The sequence below is a fragment of the Rattus norvegicus genome, chromosome 4 (genome assembly GCF_021556685.1).
Source record: "Rattus norvegicus strain SHRSP/BbbUtx chromosome 4, alternate assembly SHRSP_T2T, whole genome shotgun sequence".
Classification (NCBI taxonomy): Eukaryota; Metazoa; Chordata; class Mammalia; order Rodentia; family Muridae; genus Rattus; species Rattus norvegicus.
The window spans coordinates 46,258,769-46,284,087 of NC_141537.1; the positions used below are offsets into that span (position 1 = coordinate 46,258,769).

General features: G+C 40.0%; 1 long non-coding RNA gene across 2 annotated transcripts in view; it reads right to left on the reverse strand.

The window, feature by feature from the left end:
- Nucleotides 1–306: 306 nt before the first annotated feature.
- The window catches only part of LOC102550644 (uncharacterized), a 186,537-nt gene continuing 161,524 nt past the window's right edge, over nt 307–25,319 (reverse strand). For both annotated transcript variants that reach the window (XR_015686382.1, XR_015686383.1), the window contains one exon: nt 307–421. This is a non-coding gene — a long non-coding RNA (uncharacterized LOC102550644). The remainder of the gene's footprint in view (nt 422–25,319) is intronic.

The following is a 25,319-nucleotide window of genomic DNA, read 5'->3' on the forward strand; positions in this document are numbered from 1 at the left end:
TTGACCTCTTTAGATGACCCAGCTTTTCAACAGAGGTAATAGAAACAGTTCAGTGGGGAGTTGAAGTGGGCAAGACGTGCCATGAGAACACATAGGTACCACAGGCAAGGCTTTTGGCTAGTTCTCTTGAACAAATATAAAGGTCAAAAGAAACACAGCTTTAGCTGTAAGAAAGCAAAGACTCTCATGATAAGGGCTGTTTATCTAAGTCACAGACACACGTGAGAATGTCGCTCACCACCATGTTCTTTGCAGATTTACACTAAGCTGAAAATATGGGTTTGCTTATCAGCAGCACGCACTTACATAGTGAAGTGAATTATAACGAGTGGTCACGCTTCAAGTTTTATTTCAGAGGAAAGAGTTGTGCCTCTTGGATGTTGCTATCTTTCCTTTTGAATTTCACCAAAGGCTAACATATCTGAAAATGTAAAAATAAACACTGAAGCCATTTTTGAGTGAACAAGAAAACAGAAAATTGGTGGCTGAAATTTAAATTTTCTCTAAAAATTTTAAAGTTAAAATTTTCTCTAATAGGTAAGTGCCACAAAGTCATATATTTTCCCCAAATTATAGAGAATTACTAATGTTTCAAAAATATGGAATACCCATGCGTCCCAAATTTTTCTCTCATTGCTAAGCAATGTTATGGACACACACTCTGAATTTGTCAATCTTAAGTTTTTGAGATGAAAATATGCCTGATGCCTCCTGGGTTGGGTTATTACTCAAAGGAAGAAAGCCAAGTCCTTTTCCTCTCCTCTTGTACCAAATATTTCAAAAAGTACCCATGTGGTAAAGGAGAAGAGGCATAAAAAGCAATCTGTTTTCATATAACTATAATGTTGACTCTGTTGAAAAGTTCCTTTATAGTCAATCATGTGATGTCGTTACCAGGTATAACTGGTGTAAAGGACCAGTGGATAGCCCTCTAATGGCAGGTAGCAAAGATCAGGTCTGGGCTGTTCATTTCCTCAGCTGCCAGTGCTCACTGAGCTCCAAGGACTATGATATTATTTATAAGGTGTACACTGAGCACATGAGCTCCAGTGTGTAGAGAAGGAGGCAAGCATGCAAACAGTTAACCATCCCCGAGTATCATCTGAGTGCTTACATTCTCCCCAGTTCTTATGCTGAAATCGCCTCCCCCAGTGGAGTAAGAGGTGGAATTTGGGATGAGAGTGAAGCCTTCACCGTTCTTATAAAAGAGACCGAAGAGGCCATCTGTCACTGAGAGGGAAAGTTGGATGTCTATGAAGAAGCAAGCCCCATCAGACCCACAGTCTCCTTGGCATCTTGATTTTGGGTTTTCAATATCAGAACTGTTCGAACTAAATTTTCATGTTTTATAAGACCACCAGTCTGTGGCATTTTGTTTTAGTAGTCCCAATAGTTTAAGACAACACATGGATCCTCAGAAGAAAGAAAAGAGTGGAAAGAAGAGAAAAAGACACTGGGAGGAAAAGATCATTGGAACTGGAGTCCTAAACAGGAATCTGGATGGCTGGAAGGAAGGAGGCAGCACAGTGGACATGCCTGCAACACAGTCATGCAAACAGAACCATGTGTGTTCAGTAAGAAGTCATGAATGTGCATGTGACCAGGGGGCATTAGTGTGGCTGATGGAGAAGAAGGAATGATGTATGCAGAGGAGCAGTCTCTGAGCTGGTGAAAAGGAGAAGACACAACGATCTCTGGAAGACAACCTCAGCCAGGCAGCTGCAAGGTTGTGTTTTCCAAAGGGTACATGACAGAACGGCAGCTTCATCGATCGCTTATCTCTTATGTTACTTTCAATGAACTGGCAACTGAAAAGAAAAGGCACATTTAACACATTCTGAATTTGTTATCCATATAATTTCTGTCTAATTTGCTAATATATAGTTTACAAGGTATAGTGATAATAATAGATTTCTATGTTTGTTTGACCAAAGGAAATCTTCCTACACAGGTTAGCATAAGCCAGTGTTTCTCGAACTTTCTAACGCTGTGACTCTCAACCATAAAATTATTTTTGTTGCTACTTCATAAGTATAAATTTTACCACTATTATGAACCATAATGTAAATACCTTTGTTTTCTGGGGTCTTTGTTGACCCCTGTGAAAGGATCATTTGACCCTAAAGGGGTCAAGATCCACAGGTAGAGAACAGTTGTCATAAGCATTGGTGTTGCTTGTGTGGTACTGTAAAGTACGGAGTGGAACTGAAGGGCCTAGTCACTAAAGGGTGAAGAATGCCTTAGGAAAGCTTGAGTTTCAGAAATTCAGGTTTGGCAAGGGTGAAAGGAGAGTTGGAAGACTAGGTTGGGACATCCAAGTCTAGGAAAGCCAGTATGAATGGCACAGAAAGTCTGAATTTGATACAGTTTCTGAACTCATGGCACTAAAGGATTATTTAACAGAGAGTAAAGAGCTGAATGGGGTATAAATTACAAAGCAGCAAAGTCATCAAAATAACATCATTGGTACAGAGACAAACTGTTCCCTATGGTGTACTGACAAGCCCATAACACCACTATATACCATAAGGAGTGGTGTGTAAGGCTAACACTCACCTGGAAACATTCTGAGACTAATTCAGTGGCTTAGGCTCTCAAAAAATATCAATGTCGTGAAGGTCAAGGAAGGTCCAAGAAGTAGGGAAATAAAATAGGAAAACAGAAGTCTTCATGGCATCCTACACCTGCATCCCACACCTGTATTCTACACCTGCATCCTACACCTGCATCCCACACCTGTATTCTACACCTGCATCCTACACCTGCATCCCACACCTGCATCCTACACCTGCAACCCATACCTGAATTCTACTCCTGCATCCCACATCTGAATCCTACACCTGTATTCTACACCTGCATCCTACACCTGCATCCCACACCTGTATTCTACACCTGCATCCCACACCTGCATCCCACACCTGTATTCTACACCTGCATCCCACACCTGTATTCTACACCTGCATCCCACACCTGCATCCCACACCTGTATTCTACACCTGCATCCTACACCTGCATCCCACACCTGCATCCTACACCTGCATCCCACACCTGCATCCTAGACCTGCATCCCACATCTGAATCCTTCACATGCATCCTACATCTGTAACGTATATGCTATAGTAGATATTGAAGATAATTGGAGTATTGTCTTGACTTTTATATTATAATTATTTCAAAGTAGCAACAAAATAGTTAACCAATGAATGAAGCACAAAGCCTGTAAATTTTCTCAAGCAGAACAGAAATACACACCATATATGCATGTTAAATATACTACATGTTTCATATAGCAAACTTCAGAAAAAGAAAAACAATAATAAGGCCAATGTGGTATGTTAAAATGTACTTAATATCAGGCTTTGTGGCCAGGCCTTTGATACCAGCACTGGGGAGGCAAAAGTGCATGGATTAAACACACTGGTGATTTACTCCAAGTTACCAGTTGGAGGTAATCACATTAAGGAAATCAATCAAAAGTCAATGAAAATCAGGTTAATGAAAGAAATACAAAGTTTCCCTTGGAGTCACCTAAGAGAAAGTCTAGATTTTAACTGTTTACTTTGTGATACCTGTGCCTTATGTTTTCTTTCTGTCTGTTATGAGTCTGAATCTGTGCCTGCCTGAAGAATGCTCATTGTGAATCTTTCTCTCACATCTACTGTCTGATTCTGTGACTGTCTCTATATGTCTGTCTGTCCCTATCGACGGTTCCCTACTGAACAGTACAGAAGCATCACATGGTAAAGGAGTGGTACTCTTCCAGAAACGTTTAATGGAGTTTTACTCAAGATTAAATCATTGGTTCTAACTGACCCCAACTGACCCAGAAAACAAGCAAATGCCATTATTTATCAACCAGTACATACATGTTGTGTTCAACATTTACAGTGGATGTTCATTTTAGAAGACTGCTTTCACAGTCTGTATTCGCTGCATTTAGCAAATGAGACATATGCATTTTTCTGAGTCAGGGGCATGGAAGACCATGTAATTTAAGATTACATCTATGTATTAACTTAGTTTTAAAAGTTGGTTACGTGGGAAATCCAAAGCAAATGAGGTTGGTTGCCATGTTGTTCTCCTACAGTCATGTTAAACAAGGAGCGCACATAAGCATATCGGTCTGAAGACTTATGCGACCTCAAGGGGTATTATTAACTCTAGCTGTGAGAACCAGTGAAAGTTCCAGTCTCTTAGAATGTAAGCTATATTCATAATATTGGATCACCACGCAGAGGTACTCAGAGGTTCAGGGCCAGCCAGGGCTACACATGAGACTCTGGCTCAAAATAAAAAAAGTGACCATTTTTGATGGAAGTTGTATGGAAATCTTAATTGTTTAACATTTTGAAATTTTTTCTACATATTTGAAATTTCCTTTCAAAATAATTTTAAAAGTACCTGAACAACCACACTGTCACATTGTAGGTACTTGTCTTTTTAAAGATTTAATTAATTAAATATAAGATGTGTATTATATACATGAAGAGTCTATAGAAGGCAAAAGGCATCAGATCTCCTAAACTTAGAGTTACCCATGGTTGTGAGCCACCTGATAAGCGTTCTAGGAACCTGTCCTTCACGAGACAGTTAACTGGGGCACCATATCTCCAGTTCTAAGCTTTATCTTAAAAAATCAAAGTCAACAAATACAAAACGTGATGATTCTGCCACTTCCAGATGCTGTGCTCATTCCGAATCAGAATGCACAGGCCTGGAGGTACAAATATAAAGGAAGAAAATTAGCTATGTCTGGGATGTGTTTCTTCAGAATGCCATGTCATCCTGAGGCAGGGCATGCTGGGAAAGTGTGCAAAACTTGGTGAAAGAGGGGCATTGGAGTCTGAATTTTTTTTTCAGACATCTTTACATAGATAATCTTTACTTGCTAATAGTCTTAATTAGCCAGCATCTCTACAATCAAACTGCCTTCTACACCAACGTTCCCACTCTAGCTGAGGCCGCATGGTACAGATGGGCTTGCTGTGGGTTTTTTAAATGGGCAAGCCTCTCCTGAAAAGGAAGCTGATGCAAAGACAAACCTTTGTCTATGTGAAAGAGTCAGATATATGGAGTAACTTATCCTCAATGCAGTGGTTAGTAGAGTTCAGTAACTTCAGCCTGCCATTTTAGACCTGAATGACAATGAAGGGGAGGTGGTCTATGGCCTCAAACATCAATTGAAAATGATGACATATGAGGTTAGGATTTAAAATTGCTTGAGAAAATGAGCCTTGTCTTTTCAACTTTCCTAAACCTCTCAATCGACAGGAATTTGTATTCCAGGAGCCAATTTGGATACAAATTTAACTAAGATAAACAACCCTGCAGTGAAAACACTTGATTTAATACAGACTGCCCTTTTGCCTAAAGCTAATTTCATTAGTAAAAGGGAGAACACTAATACCAAAATAGATTACACTAGCTGGGCTAAGCCAATGTCCGGGTTTCCAAACCCCTGGGTATAAAAATGAACAGTCTCAAAGTGTTTTGTTGAAATAAATATTATCACAATCTTGTGTACATAGGCAGTTTCCCTTTTTTTACAGAGCCAAATGGTGGATTTTTTTGCATGAGTCATTTGTTGTAAAATGCTAGAGATACCTTACCACCAGTTAGTGACTCACACTAACATGTAAACATTCTCAGGAGCCATGTATTTCCACTTCATGGAGCAATTATTGGAATAAAAGCAGAGCGATTCTTCTGATGTCCTCACTGAATTTAGATGCTGATCAAATCATATCAAGATGAGTATCTGGCTGGGCTGCCTGGGTCTGATTATAACTGCCTCATCTTGGATGAGGTCCTACTCCTTTTCGTGTCTTGCTTGTCCATCTCTAAAATGGAGCAATGAAAGCATCTTGAGTTTGGTCATATGTTAGGACGTGTGCATTATGAAGAGGAAAACTAACCCCATCTACCCAGGTTAACAGTACTATCTTCCACCCAGGGCCTGGAGAACAATCAGATGCCATTTTTATCTGAAAGGTCCAGCTTAGAACTTCTCAACCACAGCCTTGACGGTGTTTCTTGGAGGGGAACTCTCTACGAGCACTGTTCACAAATAATGGATCCCCCAGTGTAGGGAAATATGGGGGGCAGGAAGGGGTGTGTGATTGGGTGGGGGAACACCCTCATACAGGAAGCAGGAGGGAGATGGGATAGAAGGTTTATGGACAGGAAACAGGGAAAGGGGATAACATTTGAAATGTAAATAAAATTATCCAATAAAAAACAAACAAACAAATAGACATTCTAGAAGATGCCCTCTGGGCCCCTGCTGTGACCACTGTCAGTTTTTTTGTCAAGCTGCAGTGTCTTAAAGTAACTAGGGAACACTGCTTGTTTTCCACTTAAATATTACTATGGTCTGTCCAGAAGAAAGAAGTCTTCCTTGTTCGATCCTGGTCAGTTTCAAGACCACTGGAGTTTACATACCAGCCATCACTGTAGCCCAATATTTTCTTTGTAAAAGCTTTCAGTAACTTCCGACCACAGAGCTTCCTCTAAAAAATTCTAACCCTGGTTCCTTGAAAGTCTAATCTGAGGTCAAGAATATCCATGTTATCTATGGATACGGAGTTTTATGCAGACTCATGCACACCACCACCAAGCCTACATTCAACCCATATAGAAGAAAATTTGAGTGTATAAAACATGTTTAAAATGTTCAGTGTATATGTGCTTTGCAAAAAGCTTCGAGGAAGTGTCATCTCCCATTTTAGCCTCTTCTGAACCATTTTAGCAGAATGGAGTTCCCTAAGAAGCAGCTGATACCAGAAAACAAGGTAACTTAAGTCCATCTCAGCATAATCTTGGAAGGAAGACCAACCTCTTAGATGGCCAGTGTGATCTCTCTACACCAAATAATCTATCTATCTATCTATCTATCTATCTATCTATCTATCTATCTATCTATCTCTATATATACCTAGCTTTTAGTCCAGTTGTATTTTTATATATGATAATAGAAGATAAAGTCTCCAATGGTATGTTCAGGAAAGTCAGATTACGGAGACAAAGAACCAGCAAAAAAGTGGTGGCTCAGAGGGCTTAGAGGAAGGAGCTACAGGGAGCCAACAGTCACTTCAGTGAACTGCAGGAAATTTCTGAAAACACTTGTTGATTGTCAAAAAGAACTATGTCAAAGTTCTTAGAGACTCAATAAAATTGAAGCTCAGGTCTAAGGATATAGTTCGGTGGTAGTGAAAGGAGAGATGAGATGGGGGACAGAGAGTGATTGGATGTTAATTCTGTGGTCCCTCCAGTACCTACCATTCCTGTTCTAGTTGTTTTAAACTTAATAAGCCTTTGGATTATCCAGACTTGCTCCAGTGTACCAGAACTGTGTGACTGTTTTTCTTCTAATAAATATTTTTCGTGGATTGGCATTGTTTAAATAATTTTATACAATACTGTTCTCCTTAAAACTTTGCTTCCTTGGATTCCTGATTTCATTCTATTATTGTGTGCCATAGTATTTTAAAATAGTATTTTACAAATAATAACATCTAAAACACTATCGTGAAACTATCTCCTTCTAGACCGAGTCCTTCATTTCATTTTGTTTGCCATGGTCCTCACTATAGAGCTCTTTTGGGTGACCGGTTTGTTGCACACTCAACTCTTGCGGGCTTCTTTGGGTCTGACTTCTGTTTGGGTCTGCACATGTTGGGATGAAGCTTTAACAAAAACCTCCCAAGGGTGCCAGGTCAGTCTACTTCTCTCCCTGGGAAATACTGGTGAATGTTGTCACTTGTGGAACTGCTACATTGGCAAAACATTGTGTCTGAAGGGTGAGATTAGGTCTATAACTCAACAGAATCAATTCATGTATTCAGTGTATATTTTAGATCTCCGTGAATGCCAGACTAAAAATGGAACCCATGTATATCAGCTCCTGTCGAGGCAAGGCTACAACAAATGAAGAGCTGAGCGTACATAACATTCATGGTGTGAGAGCTCAGAGTGAACAGGCCAAGGGGACCGTGAGAGGAGTGAAAGGTGGTAAGGGAAGGGCTGAGGAAGCCAGGACACAGAAGCCCAGGTAAACATTTTAAAAGCCTTGTTTGAGGTCTTTAGAGCACCATGAGAAACCCTGTATGGCTGTGTTGCAGATAGAAGAGTGATGTTTGATTTTTAAGAGGATAATTTTAGATGTATTCTCTCTTTCCTTATCACTTTTCAACTTGAGGGACAGAGGGTATTATCTACCCTTTGTTCTGTTACTGCCAGTGAGCTTCTTCTTCCTCTTTTACTTTAAGTTAGGTGTTAGCAGGAATTAAAGCTATTCATACAAGTCACTGCTCTTTCTTTCCCTGCCATACAGTGGACAGTGGTTTTTATTTACACTGTGCTCCCATTTTGGTGGCTCTCTGCAGGGGCTTTACTCACACTCACCTTACGTGCCCTGTGATTTCACAGCACTGCCTAGGAGCACTCTGACCCAGCTACAGTTCACAAGAGCCTTGGCTTCCGGTGTCCTAGCAGTGTGAACCTGCCCTGTAGTGCCTCATAGTTCTCTTTGTCTGTGAATATGATTCACAGCTCTATTGTTCCTTGTTTAGCTCTAACCTTTCACACGGTTTGAAGTGTGTGTAAGAAATGATTGTAGATTTGTTCTAAAGATTTACAATACGAAAATCAGGCAGGTGAGAGCGCTCAGCAGGCGAAGGTGCTCGCCACCAATACAGATGACTTGAGTTCCACAGTGTTGTTTCCTGCACCACAGGACCCATGTGATGCAAGGAAAGCACCAAGTCTGGCCATCTGTCTTCTCACCTCCACGTATGCACAAACATGTACCCATGTGCATATACATAGAACATATGAAAGTCAGAGTAAAATTATTCTATATTATATCCTCATTTTTTTCATCTGATTTGCAAATCTAGTAATACCTGACACCAAAAGAAGAAACTCAAGCCTTCAAAACAATGCATTAGCTACTGAGCATGAGCACAAAGTTCCTTGAATACCTGGAAAATAAAAAGATAATTGTACATAAAAATTTACTAGGAGACTTCAAATGTATTTGTTTCTGTGAAAGAATGGAAGAAACCTGCCCCAGTAGTGCAACCCTGTAAGGAGAGTGGGTGCGAGAGGAGGCAGGTGATCTTGGAGATTACTATTCAGCTCAGTGAATGGACAACCCACTGGAACCTGGGAGACCGGGCCTAAAATAGTAAAGTGTAGAGTGACTCTCTCTCTCTCTCTCTCTCTCTCTCTCTCTCTCTCTCTCTCTCTCTCTCTCTCACACACACACACACACACACACACACTCACACATACACACCACACACACCCCATATACTTGCTCTCACACAAATACAACATACATACACTCTCTCATGCACACATACACACCACACTCTCTCTTACACATACACACTTACAAGTACACACTTCTAAATTTTAGTCATGAAAATGTCTAAATTTTAGTCATGAATTTGGAGATTTAAATTGGAAATAATTGAACTTAGCAAAATGAACTATAGCTGACTCACTTACATATGGTTAGTGTTGTTTGATATGCCAGATGTAAAAAGCATATGGCGTTATGAATTAAGTATAGAGAGGGAGTAAAAAAACTGATAAGATATTAAATGGCTAAAATATGACCAGTGAATTTATACTTACTTGTAATATAACTCTTGGCTGTGGCAAGTACAACATGAGTTTTTGAAGAATAAACAGAAGGAAAAACTCCAAACTATTTAATTTCTACATAAAATGTACTAAAATCTTCTTGTACACACATTGTACATACCTGTTGTTGGTGTGATTTTTTCTTCGCCCTCAAAATATGTTCAGAGGTTTTTCTCTGCCTTGATGAAGAACTGAAAACTGCTTAAAGGTTCTATCAACTGATTATGGGAATTTTCCAAACCCAGAATCACTGTTTCCTGATTTGACTGAAGAGACAGAATGGCTGGAAAGCTACCTCTGTGAACACACATGTGTTTGCAGGGTACATTTTTATGAAGAAAGGATGAAGTCTCCCAGAGAGAAAGATCTGCACTTGACCGACTTGAAAGACCTCTGTGTGAGACTAAGAAAGAAAAAGAGACCATCCCCCCAAAGTACTATGCAAATAGAAAACTAAGAAGCAAATAATAGCCAGCATTCCTTTGCCTCTCTTATCTCTGTCTATCTCAAGTAAAAAATAAAAGAAGGCATCAGACACACAGGAATCAATCATTAGCTCTTTTTGAATTATAAAATTAATTATTATTATTTTTAATATTTAATCTTTTGTCACAATCTAGTTACATCCCCTCCAGACTAATCCTCAGACTGTTCCCCATTCCCTTCCCTCTTCCTGATCTCCAAGATGATGTCCCTACCCTCTACCCCTACCCCACCACACCTCCCCACTCCCTGAGGCAAATATGTCCACAAGTTTCCTGTTTTTCCATGAGCCCATATCTGCCAATTAAATTTGAGTTAAATATATGTCACTGAGCCACCTGGAACATCTTGAGATACTATTGTATGCATATGGAAGAACTGTAATAATGATTTCCCAATATTTCTCAATAATTTCAAAGGTTTACACAGTAGTCCCAATTGAGAGGTGAAAAGGAAGAAAGAAATCCTAAAGCAATGATAATTTCATTCAGTATGCCAGGGCAAGATTTAAATTCCTTCTTTATACATTATTATAATTGCCATTTCTAAATTTCTAAGTCACTGGCAAAGGAAGAAGTCAAAAAAATGGACAAAAATCATGAAGTAGGAGTGTCAGCTAATAAGAGTATTGTTTTTGCAGTTTTCCGAAATTTATAATGTTTTTAAACTTTGTGGGTAGTTCTCATTTCCTTTTATTTTCTACTCTATATTGATGTTTATTATTAATTTTGACCTAGTGGGACGACCAATGTCTATCATCAGACTCAAGTATTGCAAATGGTAGGTATTTCCCTGTTAATCACATAACTTCAGTGATGAAAGGCAGGATGTAGGAATATTTAAAAGGAAAATGGAGTTGTATTTTCTCACCACAACATTAATGGTCAGGAGTTTGATGGGTAAAGAGCCTGGAGAACATGAGAAATAAACCCGCTGGTAGAAACACTGGAAACCCTCCCTATCCAGCTACGAGGAAGTATCAGAGAAATGGGGGAGCAAAATAAAAACTCTGTGTCTTAGGGTTTCCACACTGTGAAGAGATACCATGACCAAGGCAACTCATAGAAAGACAAACATTTAACTGGGGCTGGCTTGCAGTTGCAGAGGTTCAGTCCATTATCAAGCATCCAGGTAGAGATGGTGCTGGAGGAGCCAAGAGTTCTACATCTTGATGAGCAGGCAGTGGAGGGGAGTGTGATTTCACACTGGGCAGAGCTTGAGCATAGGAGCCTTCAAAGCCCACCTATACAAAGCCTACACTTCCTCCAAGGTCACACCTCCTCCAGTAAAGTCACACCTCCTAGTAGTGCCATTCCCTTTGGGCTCACCATTTAAACATTCCTCTTTGTAGTAAAAGTATCAATTTCTACCACTATTCATATGTGTCTGATCCAATTCTCTGTTCCTGGCGACAAGAACTTGGAAATCTCAGTGTTCACACTCAAGACTCTGACCTGTGCCCTATATATAACCTTTCACTTACATCCTCCAACTCTGAGAAAGAGTTTCTCATGACAATAGTTCGGCAAGAAAAACTTTCAGAGCTTCAGAGAAGGACTTTGTAATATCCTCTAGAACCAGAATGTCTCACATCCCCTGGAGATATCCAATAGTGTCCCCCCTCTTACACACACACACACACACACACACACACACACACACACACACAAGAAAGCACCGAAACTTCATTTTATTTTGTAAGTTTTAGAACTGAAAGAGTTCAGAAACTGTTACATTCCCTCATTTAGATAGAACAGCATTGACATGTGATGAGGTCACCCAGTCTAAGTACTTCAACTTACTTTAAAAAGAAAGAGAGAGAGAGAGAGAGATAATTCTAACTCAGGATTTCCGGTCTGTTTTGTCTCTTGACTCCCTCTTAGAAACAGTTATTCTTTCTTCATGCCTTATGAGTTTTCCCAGCTAGAGGGCTATATTTAACATTTATTCTTTGAAAGAGACTAATATCGCGGAGCACTTCAAGCTTTAACATCAATGAGAGTCATCCAATTCCTTCTATCTTACACTTCAACTAAGATCTCAGTAAACACAATTGCAAATGGAGTATAGAGTTAACAGGTGGAAGGTGGAGGGAGAGTGAAATAACAATGGTAGAAGCTATTTTAGCACTTGAATTCTGTACAGGAGAGCAGTCCAAATGTCCTTCTTTAGCTGTAGGAGGCTTAGAGACAGGAAGATGTGAAGAAGTATTTGTGTAAGACAGCTCCAATGTCAAACGATAGTGACAAGGCTACTACCACTAAGGATTGCACATAATGTGTGCTCAAAACTAAATGCAGCACTCATAAGATCAGGTTATATATGTAATCGCATAAAATCCACCCAGAGATGGTAACATTACAAGTATGCCTTTCCCCCATATGAGTAAATGTAGGAGAGATGTTGAATATCGCCTTGGTTTCTACTTCATTAAACAGCCTTCTAGAATAAGCTTAGCATTTCTAGGATCATCCCTGTAGTCAACAGGGAAATTTTCCCATTTAATTTCATGAAATATGAACTTATTTTATCACTTAGAGGTATAAATAGAAATCTCCAGTTATATTTGCATGGATTACATTCTATTTCCTTCTAAGTCCCCTGGGAATGGCTCGGAGGATAAAGGAAATGATCCTGTAGTCAAGGAAAAGCTGACAGTGGAAATCATGTGATTTCTATTCAAACTCTTCACCAGTGCTTGTTAATTCATGAGAAAATCTATTTCCTTTGTATTTTCCATTTCCTATTTGATTTTTCTAAAACCCAAAACTCTCCATCATGATTTTGACTTAGTTTGCTCAAAGCGACAGTCCCACACTATTTCAGTTATCATATGGATAGGTCTTGCTTGTTCTGCAAGGACAATTGGGATTAGAGACATGGCTCCCAGAATGGAGACATTGGCAAGTAATGTGGGGCTTTTAAAAGGTGGAGCCTAGAAGCTGGGCTATATAGATATTGTTATGTTGAAATGTTGCTATGGGAGCTAGAGTTTGAGGCCTGGAACCCATGTGAGGAGCTGGGAGTACTGGCATGTACTCATGCAGATTCCTGAGGCTTTCTGGTCAACTACCCTAACCTACTTAGTGAGCCAGGTCCCAGGGACAGACACAGTCCAAAAATGCAAAAAAAGTGAGGTAGATGTCTCCTGAGGAATGACACCTAAAGTTGACCTCTAGCTTTCAGATGTAATGCCCACACACACATGGGCATACACAAATACTTGTACATGTATAGCTGCATATTCATACATAAACAGCTACCACTAACAATTCCAATAGGGTCTGGTGAGAAATTCTTAGGTCATTAGGACCATGGAACATATAGTTCTCAACTGATGCCTTGAGTTCCTAGGAGGCAACTTTGAGCAAAGAACCAAGCCTAACCTTTCCTGGTCCATCTGCTCCTAGTTCAAAACAGAACCTTTCTTCACCATTGGATACAAGCCATACAGTAATTCAGCAAAGGCTTAGCCTTGCTGTGGAGCCTTCTATATGCCATTTAGACTTTGAACTTCAAGACTATAAGCTAAGCAATACTCTTCAGTAACTTGTACCAGGTATTTCCTTGAAGACTGATGGTTTTTGGTTGACTGTGACTCTGACTCCAGCCTAGATACTACTAGACTCTACTATGGGCAAATGACTACCAGATACAGGTGTGACTCTTGGTCATCTTTCCAAAATTAAACTCAGTTGTCATAGTCTACAAGATAATGGACCCGCCTCCTCTGGAGGGTTTTTAGTAACTTTTATTCCCCAGAAGAAAATACAAATAAGGATGTAGTGGTTGGTGTTTTTCTAAACTGTAACCTTGAAGCAGTCAATAGGAAAGCCGAACTTTATTGGAAAATGGTAAAAAATGTATAAGGCAAATGATATCAAAAAAACCAAGGAGCTGCCAGGGATGGTGAGAAGGAAACTTAGCAAAGGGTCACTCGAAATAGCATCACACTCAAAAGAAAATGCTTTCTTCATACTGGAAAAGTAGTAGTGGGAAAATGTAGTGTCCCCGAGGGGAAGGTAGGCAATCCTTGATAACTGATAGAACTTGTACCACTTTTAAGGTGGGACTGAGAAATTCACAATATCATATAAATTGCTGGCCCAAGTCTGATGCCAACTAAAGTCTGCCTTTAAAAACCTAGATGAATTTGAACACGACTTGTCGTCACCTGTGTCTTAGACTCTGTCACTTTTAGGTTGAACATTCTGCCTTTTCTCTTCCAGACTCCACTTTATAGCTACAAGTATCATTTTTGAGTATTAAGAAGTTTGTCAAGAGACAGGAATTTATTACCATTTCCAAACTAATAGACTGAATAACTTAATGGGGAGAGGCAATGCTGTTTACCTCTACAACCTTAGCAACCAGGCAGTGGCTGGCTTCTTCCAGTTGTTCAGTAAATATTAGTTGACTGAGTCAGACTTCAAGAAGACCACCCTGGGTAGCCAGGTGTTGAGTTACCAACAAAAAAAAATAATTAAAGCAGACAATGGTATAGATCATCTATTATAAATGTGTTAGTCTTTAATCTGAAAAATCTTACAAAGTCTATGCATTTGTATGCTTGGTTCTGAACTCATGGTACAGTTATGTAAAATGGTGGAGGCCTTTGTAATAGATGGCTCCAGAACTGAAGTGGACCAGTGAAAATGTTATTTGCAGACTATATCTACCTCTGGGTATGGCTTAAACTCCATGCTTCTTGGTTGGCTACCATGAGCATAGACTAAGCCAAGGCTGTACCTTACTTCCCCGCCATGATGCACTGTCACCTCTCAAACTGTTAAGATAATCCTCTGATCCCTTAAGTTGATTCTGTCAGGTAATTTGTCATAGGATTCAGGAAAGTAACTAATAGTGCCTGCATGATTTTAGTATTTGGCATTAATAGCAAGCCTGGTCTCAAAATATACTACTCCACTTCAGACTAAAGACTCACAATTCATAGATCAAAACTCTTTTCTTCCCAGCACTACTAACAATGACTCAAACCCCTGAGTTGTCTGAGCACTTTACATCTTCCTGAAGGTCTGGAGGTATCACAAATAGTAGCACAGACCACTCTTCTCGTTTACACAATTAGTCTCTAACTTCACCCTTTGTTAAACCTACCAATGAGCATCTAAGAAGTTTCTTTTGGTTTGAATATGCTTGGCCAGAGGAGTGGCACTATTAGGAGGTGTGGCCTTTTTGAAGGAGGTATGTCACTGTGAGCATGGGCTTTAAGATTCTCATTCTAACTGCATACAGTGAATATTCTGCTAGCAGCCCTCAGATGAAACTGTAGAACTCTCAGTCCTCCTGCACCACGCCTCCCTGGATGCTGCCATGTTCTCATCGCGATGATAATGGGCTGAACCTGTGAGCCTGTAAGCCAGCCCCAGTTAAATGTTATCCTTATAAGAGTTGCTGTGGTCATGGTCTCTGTTCACAGCAGTAAAACCCTACCTAAGACAGTTAGTATGCAATACATGGATAAAAGAATATCTGTAGGCTTCTCTCTGACATTATCGCCAAAGTAGGAAGTTATATCAGCTAATACCACTGTCAGCTTGATTGGATCTACAATCACCGGCATCCTGGGAGACTGGTGAGGCATACCTCTGGGTGGATCTATGAGAATCAGCTAAGTGGAAGAAACACACCCGGATTGTGGGTAGTAAGTCTCCTGGGTCAGGAGTGACTGAGGGGAAAACAGAGAAAGGCCGGAGAGCTATTACATCTCCTTCCCTCTGCTTGTTTCTCTTTCATGACATGAGCAGTACTGTTGCACCACGCTTTGTCCACCACAGTGGACTGACGCTCTGGGCTAAGTTGTGTTCCTCCCCATTTATGTTGTTTCAAACTGGTATTCCAATACAGAGAAGTATAAAGAAACTACTGTGCATTCTAAAAGAATTATGTGGATCAGACAGAAATAACAGATGTGTGTGTGTGTGTGTGTGTGTGTGTGTGTGTGTGTGTGTGTGCATATCAAGTTTCTTGAAACCTTTAAAGTGCATTTTATAGAATGTTTTGCTTCCAATTCACAGCAACAGCAGCTGTGTTCATGTTTGTGTGCATGTTTGCATATTGGGTGTCTGTGAAAGCCAGGGAGAAATGCTGTATTTCTCACTTGATCACTTTCTACCTTATGTTTTTTTTTTGAGATAAGGTCTCTCACAGTACATGGAGCTCAGTTATTTGGCTAAACCTGGGATCTTTCTGTATTCACACCCCCTCCCCCACAGCACTGAGACTACAGGTGCGTGTCAGTGCACTGCGTCTGTTATTTTTTTTTTCTTTCTTATTTGTTAGTTTTGACTTTTTACACAGGGAGTGGATTCATAGCAAACACCTTACCAATTCAGTCCAACCATAAGCTTATTGAAGGCTAATTAGTTATGGTAGTCTCTGTTCTACACAATAGGATGAGAAGTATACTGGCCAATAAATGAACAGTATACATGGACTATGAAGGCACTGAAAAGAACAGTATAAAAATATCAAATGGTGTCAGGTATCTCATGAGGCTTTTTTTGTAAAAGTAAAATCAGTGATCACTTCTTTATCGTACTGTAATTTCTAGTTTTCTGGGAAGCCCTATCTTGGCATCTACCTGCTTCCTTCAGGTTTTGCTTTGATGTGACAGTTATCACAAGTGACTCCTGTCAGTCTGGCTTGTTGGCGAACACCATAGGAGCTCAGTCCAGAAGAGAGCCCTTCCATAATATTTATTTAACCATAACCATGAGGCATATACAAGTGACTCCTGTCAGTCTGGCTTGTTGGCGAACACCATAGGAGCTCAGTCCAGAAGAGAGCCCTTCCATAATATTTATTTAACCATAACCATGAGGCATATAGGCCCCTTAGATCTGCAGCAAGACCAAAACAAAGGTAAAGCTTTTCTTCTCAGAATCTTTTTATTAGCTCATGAATCTCATTGGAAGTTCCTGAAAAGGTGGGAAGCCAGCAGAACCATGGCTGTATCTCTCCATGTATTCAAGATTGAATTTGCTTTAATGTAAATTTATCTTCTATTCTTAACATTAAGAGTTATCAGTGCTCTCCATCTCTACAGTGAAATGAAAGAAAATAATGTTCTTTTAAAAATCTAAGAAATGAGCACGTCCTTTAAAAAGTCTGAGGGCTGCTAATATTTACTTTAGTCATAGAATTGGATTTTAAGAGAAATGCCATCTTACATAAAAGTTCACAGACTTTGAAATGACTTGTGACCATCAGTGACTCAGTCAAGATGAGATTGCAATTTGTCATAGCATCAAGTTTAATTGTAAAGGTGGATGTGGCTCCTTGGGAGCCCCACACATTTCCTTTAAGAAGCCTGTGTGATTTTCTTAGTTGTATGTTTAAGTCTTGCATTGTTCTTATCTTAGTAAGTCTGGATAGTTGGACTCTAACTGAGCTATTGCAACTGGAATAAAAGTTTACTGATGCCTAGCAAGAGACGGTAAAATTTTGAACTCACACATTTTTCCCCTCACATCAATTATGATGTCAGATCCAACACATTTTTCTACCTCTAGGTTGCAATTCCACTGCCACATATTCCCTTCTCCCATATTCCCTTACCTTAATTCAGTATTATGGAATGGATGATACAACTGCTAGTAAAACCATTAATTATATGTGATAATAACGTGAAGACTTCAGATGCAGTTGTCTTCTCTTTAAAGTAAGAGTAGAGCAAACATTACAGAAAGTTTACTATGGGCGGCAAGTGATGTAGGAGACACAGAAATGTACAAGGTCTATATTTTGCCCTAATTGCATTTGTCGTACAATTGGAATGATGCCTGGATAATAACTGCTAACACAATGTATGGCAAATCTGGGCGGCAAGTCAATATCATAGCCAGTGAGTGCTAGCAATGAACAGGGGTAAAAGTCCCCAGAGAAGAAAGTCTAGGAATGCACAAAAGCCATCCCTCTTGGCAAGCACAAAACCCAAATATACACATTTACTATTCTATAAAATTGGGTCAAACAACCATATACCTACTGCCTAGGCAGCCTACCTACACTGCATGAGTAGAAAGAGAACTCCAGATTATTAAAGAATTAGAGGAGGCTTTTTAAGGTCAGTTTTTATGTCTATTAAAAATGTAGTCACCTATATGTCACCTTATGGTGATTAAAGTTACCAAAAGTTATGTAAATCAAAAGACACTGAAAAATAGGTTAAACTGCCCATAACAGATGAAATATATAAGACCAACTCTATTAAGAAGCATTTTGAGCATAGAGAGCATCATACTGTCATTTGGGAAAATACCCAACTGCCTTTCCTTTTGCAATCTGAGAGAATCTATATGTTCATAGTTTGAAATATAAAATTTGGAAATTAAAAATAAAATTTTATATATTCAAATAAAACTTCTATATATTCAATGACCAAACAAGTCCCACCCTTAACAGAAATGTGTTCGTATCTTCATCAAAACACACAGGAGCGTTGGTGGTAGCATATTTCGGGATGTGGCAGACTGCAGAGAACTCAAAGGAGCATCACCCAGTAGGATACCCTATCCAGTACTGAACATTTCAAAACATTATTTATTAAAATAAATGATTGTAACGGCAAGCAGCATTATGGACAAATTTCACAAATTACATTGAGTTGAAGGAGGCAGACCCATAAGAACATATCATATCAAAAATTTCCTGAACAAAACACCAATGGCTTATGCTCTAAGATCAAGAATCAACAAATGGGATCTCATAAAACTGCAAAGCTTCTGTAAGGCAAAGGACACTGTGGTTAGGACAAAACGGCAACCAACAGATTGGGAAAAGATCTTTACCAATCCTACAACAGATAGAGGCCTTATTTCCAAAATATACAAAGAACTCAAGAAGTTAGACCACAGGGAGACAAATAACCCTATTAAAAAATGGGGTTCAGAGCTAAACAAAGAATTCACAGCTGAGGAATGCCGAATGGCTGAGAAACACCTAAAGAAATGTTCAACATCTTTAGTCATAAGGGAAACGCAAATCAAAACAATCCTGAGATTTCACCTCACACCAGTGAGAATGGCTAAGATCAAAAACTCAGGTGACAGCAGATGCTGGCAAGGATGTGGAGAAAGAGGAAGACTCCTCCATTGTTGGTGGGATTGCAGACTGGTACAACCATTCTGGAAATCAGTCTGGAGGTTCCTCAGAAAATTGGACATTGAACTGCCTGAGGATCCAGCTATACATCTCTTGGGCATATACCCACAAGATGCCCCAACATATAAAAAAGACACGTGCTCCACTATGTTCATAGCAGTCTTATTTATAATAGCCAGAAGCTGGAAAGAACCCAGATGCCCTTCAACAGAGGAATGGATACAGAAAATGTGGTACATCTACACAATGGAATATTACTCAGCTATCAAAAACAATGACTTTATGAAATTCGTAGGCAAATGGTTGGAACTGGAAAATATCATCCTGAGTGAGGTAACCCAATCACAGAAAAACACACATGGTATGCACTCACTGATAAGTGGCTATTAGCCCAAATGCTTGAATTACCCTAGATGCCTAGAACAAATGAAACTCAAGACAGATGATCAAAATGTGAATGCTTCACTCCTTCTTTAAAAGGAGAACAAGAATACCCTTGGCAGGGAACAGAGAGGCAAAGATTAAAACAGACACAGAAGGAACACCCATTCAGAGCCTGTCCCACATGTGGCCCACACATATACAGCCATCCAATTAGACAAGATAGATGAAGCAAAGAAGTGCAGGCTGACAGGAGCCGGATGTAGGTCGCTCCTGAGAGACACAGCCAGAATACAGCAAATACATAGGCGAATGCCAGCAGCAAACCACTGAACTGAGAGTAGGACCCCCGTTGAAGGAATCAGAGAAAGAACTGGAAGAGCTTGAAGGGGTTCGAGACCCCATATGTACAACAATGCCAAGCAACCAGAGCTTCCAGGGACTAAGCCACTACCTAAAGACTATACATGGACTGACCCTGGACTCTAACCTCATAGGTAGCAATGAATATCCTAGTAAGAGCACTAGTGGAAGGGGAAGCCCTGGGTCCTGCTAAGACTGAACCCCCAGTGAACGTGATTGTTGGGGGGAGGGCAGCAATGGGGGGAGGATGGGGAGGAGAACACCCATAAAGAAGGGGAGGGGGAGGGATTGCGGGATGTTTGCTCGGAAACCGGGAAAGGGAATAATACTCTAAATGTATATAAGAAATACTCAAGTAAATAATAATAATAAAAAAAAGAAAGAAAGTATACCAGCAAACTACTTAGAACAAGTTTCTTTATAAAGGATCTGTATTCACAATCATTCAGAAAAGGGTGGGCATTTCCAGATGCCCTGAGCTAGAGTGTTATTTACTGAAAGAAGACAAACAAGGACTTGCTTACTCTAAAAGAGGCAGATGGTCCTCACAATTGTACACTTCTACAGAGTCCTGTACACGTCCATCCCACAGGATGCAAAGTCTACGGGGAATCTGCCTCCTACTCATCCCACTTTTTCTTAAAAGCTACTTATTTTAGTGTAGGGAAATAACTCGTAAGGCCAGGAATAAAGCACGGAGCTGAGAGGGCTCAGTGGTTTAAGAGTACTTCCTGCTTTTGCAACAGAGCTGAGTCAGATCCACGTTGGGAAGCTCACAGTCATCAGTAACTTTGCTACAGCAGATCAACTGCATGGGCACTGGTATACAGATGACCTACATACAGAGACATAAATTTTAAAAAACATTTAAAGAGAAATGATCTCATGGAAACAGTTGTGCAACTTGATTTTAATTGATCGTTAATGCTGTAACTGTTGTTTCTTTGCAAATATCCACTCTTTCCATAATGCATATATTTACAAGTTTCCTCAATATAACGCGAGACCTTTAAAAAAAAAAGAACATATCATATCTTGTTCCTTTCACATACAGCTTGAAAGAGTCAAAATTAATATGATGTTTCATATTGCGTGATGACAACCCTGGTGCCCTGGATGTTGGGGCTATGGTTGTGAATGAAGGGACAGGAGATGTTTGGAGGATGGCTGTAGTTAGGAACAATAGGAGACACACAGGTGGCTGGTTTTGGTTTTGAGTGTCATTCCCTTTATCTGCGCTTTGCAAAACCTCACCAAGCTTGCTCACAGGTTAAACAAGACTTTTCTTTGGTGCAGCCACATGTTCAGTCAATTTGAACATCCCACTGACTGGCTGGCTCCCTGTGTGTTTGATCTGGTTTTGTGGCCTGACCATGACTCACCAGCAACGTTCAGGCTTACCTTTTATACACAGTATCTGGATACTTTCTGACAAACATTAATTAAAGTCATCTCCTTTTATAGAGTTGGCTTCTCTAATTAAAACAAAGTGATTCCTTCCAAGGTCTGAGCAGAAGCGAGCTCGAGGGCACTCAGTTACATAAGCCCCCATCTTCCTCTCAGGGCTCCCACCCTCTTAGACAGCTAGTTTACAAATTGCTACTGACACCACTAACTCCCAACTTTTTACATCTGGCTACAGGATAAACAAAGTCCTTTCTGTTGCTTCCATACAGAAATGCTAAGATAAACTGATATTTTTGTAATGAATTCTAAGAAAAGAAGTGCAAATAGAAATAAAATTTAAAAACCAAATTGAACCTGCATAGAGGAGCTTGTAATTCCAATGGCTATTTCTCATGCTGTCAGCTTCAAAACCGTTCTAATCCACCTTCTTTTTTTCTTCAAAAGCTGTCCCAACTTAGGAAGGGATACAGTATAGCTCCCTTTTCTGCTAGCTCCATTTTATCTTTTGATTTATGAAGAAATTTCACAGATTTGAGTCACATTCTCAAATGAGAAGAAATCTATACAGAAATACAGAATATCTTTTCCCAAAATAATGTTTTAAATTGACCTAACAACTTTGTAAAAAAGATTGATTGATTGATTGATTGATTGATTGATTGATTGATTTGTATGAGTACACGAGAGCCCTCCACAGACACAGCAGAAGAAGGCATCGGATCCCATTATAGATGGTTGTTAGCCACCATGTGGTTGCTAGGAATTGAGCTCAGGACCTGTGGAAGAGCAGTCAGTGCTCTTGACCTCTCAGTAGTCTCTCCAGCCTCCTGACCTAACAACTTTTAAGCTTTTGACTCCATACCTTTCTAAGTTCTACTGAAACAAGTCTCAAAACCACAGCTATATGGGTTACTAAAGCATTGAAAAGGTGTGCTGCACATATAAGTCAGCCACAAACACAGGTTAGAACACACACACACATGCACACAAGAACTCATGCACACACGCTCACTCGGGTACAGAGAGAGAAAAAATTTTAAAGAGAATAAATATGTTGAGTGAGCAATTAACTTTTTTGTATTTAAGTTTCCAAATAGTTTTTTTTTTCTTTTTGGTCCATTCTGGTGTAGCTGTTTATCACATAACTAAAACACCAGAACACACATCTTTTTCTTGAGTGAGATGATTTTTCTATCTTGGTAGTCATCACAGCTTCTTCTTCTTCTTCTTCTTCTTCTTCTTCTTCTTCTTCTTCTTCTTCTTCTTCTTCTTCTTCTTCTTCTTCTTCTTCTTCTTCTTCTTTTATTAACTTGAATATTTCTTATTTACATTTCGAGTGTTATTCCCTTTCCCGGTTTCCTGGGCAAACATCCCCCTAATCCCTCCCCCTCCCCTTCTTTATGGGTGTTCCCCTCCCCATCCTCCCCCCCCCATTGCCGCCCTCCCCCCAACAATCTAGTTCACTGGGGTTCAGTCTTACCAGGACCAAGGGCTTCCCCTTCCACTGGTGATCTTACTAGAATATTCATTGCTACCTATGAGGTAGAGTCCACGGTCAGTCCATGTATAGTCTTTAGGTAGTGGCTTAGTCCCTGGAAGCTCTGGTTGCTTGGCATTGTTGTTCATAAGGGGTCTCGAGCTCCTTCAAGCTCTTCCAGTTCTTTCTCTGATTCCTTCAACGGGGGTCCTATTCTCAGTTCAGTGGTTTGCTGCTGGCATTCGCCTCTGTATTTGCTGTATTCTGGCTGTGTCTCTCAGGAGCGACCTACATCCGGCTCCTGTCAGCCTGCACTTCTTTGCTTCATCTATCTTGTCTAATTGGATGGCTGTATATGTATGGGCCACATGTGGGGCAGGCTCTGAATGGGTGTTCCTTCTGTGTCTGTTTTAATCTTTGTCTCTCTATTCCCTGCCAAGGTATTCTTGTTCCCCTTTTAAAGAAGGAATGAAGCATTCACATTTTGATCATCTGTCTTGAGTTTCATTTGTTCTAGGCATCTAGGGTAATTCAAGTATTTGGGCTAATAGCCACTTATCAGTGAGTGCATACCATGTGTGTCTTTCTGTGATTGGGTTACCTCACTCAGGATGATATTTTCCAGTTCCAACCATTTGCCTACGAATTTCATAAAGTCATTGTTTTTGATAGCTGAGTAATATTCCATTGTGTAGATGTACCACATTTTCTGTATCCATTCCTCTGTTGAAGGGCATCTGGGTTCTTTCCAGCTTCTGGCTATTATAAATAAGACTGCTATGAACATAGTGGAGCACGTGTCTTTTTTATATGTTGGGGCATCTTGTGGGTATATGCCCAAGAGATGTATAGCTGGATCCTCAGGCAGTTCAATGTCCAATTTTCTGAGGAACCTCCAGACTGATTTCCAGAATGGTTGTACCAGTCTGCAATCCCACCAACAATGGAGGAGTCTTCCTCTTTCTCCACATCCTTGCCAGCATTTGCTGTCACCTGAGTTTTTGATCTTAGCCATCCTCACTTGTGTGAGGTGAAATCTCAGGATTGTTTTGATTTGTGTTTCCCTTATGACTAAAGATGTTGAACATTTCTTTAGGTGTTTCTCAGCCATTCGGCATTCCTCAGCTGTGAATTCTTTGTTTAGCTCTGAACCCCATTTTTTAATAGGGTTATTTGTCTCCCTGCAGTCTAACTTCTTGAGTTCTTTGTATATTTTGGAAATAAGGCCTCTATCTGTTGTAGGATTGGTAAAGATCTTTTCCCAATCTGTTGGTTGCCGTTTTGTCCTAACCACAGTGTCCTTTGCCTTACAGAAGCTTTGCAGTTTTATGAGATCCCATTTGTTGATTCTTGATCTTAGAGCATAAGCCATTGGTGTTTTGTTCAGGAAATTTTTTCCAGTGCCCATGTATCACAGCTGCTTCTACGTGAGGATTCCCCAGCAATACTTATTCTAGCTCGAGTTTTGTAACAGTCCTGTCTTGCTAGTGTGTAAGTTATGAATTTATATGAATTATAATGTATGAATGAAGGTTAGCTGCAACCAACCCTTCCCACATGGAATATTAGGGAAATGGGCATGGTGGCAGTACGTGTGGAGAAAATTTATAAATGAGCCCATGGTAATGAAAGAAAAAATATAGGCAAAATTGCCCATATTTTTCTCTGACTAATGATATGCTGAATACAATTTGTGGCATCTGCATTATAGTGAGGAGCTGGGTTAATTTAGAATGTAGGTCCTAGGTGACTCAAGTTATCTTTGTAATTAATATCATATCTAAATGTTTGCATTGAGATCCTGAGTAGAGAACTTCTGATAAATGTTTTAAATTGAGATACTTTGCTTCATCTAATATTCTGTCTCTTGCTTCCAGAGTAAATTCCCACATATACTTGTAGGGGGTGGTTCTGATGCTTTGGTTGGGAATCTGCCTGTGAATGTCAAAGGTCTTGTTCCCCAATTGGTTCTTGATCGAGCAATAAAGATATCAGCAGCACTGAGCAGAAGAGGTGGGACTTCCAGGCTCCCACAGACATGCTAGGAGACTCAGGAGGAGGAAAGGGAATTTGCCTTACTTTGGAGGAAGAGAGAGTCACCACCCATGTGGAGTGGCCATTGGCACTTCCCCAGGCTGGATATTAGAAATGCAACTAAGCTAAGGGCAGATTTAGAGTGTTGACCTAGGAGTAAAGGAGAAAGCACATTAGCTACTGAAGACCTATAAAAACCCAGCTATTGAACCACAGTAGCCATGGGAGGACTCAAAGAGCCCAGCTGCTGAACCATAATACAGGTTTAAAATGAGATATGTGTGTATCTTTCATCGGCAGATCCAAGGGAACCAGTGGTAGCGCACTGTCTACTTGGAGCTTAAAGCGGGGTAGTAGAAACTACGTGTTACATATACTATTATATAACTCTGCTCAC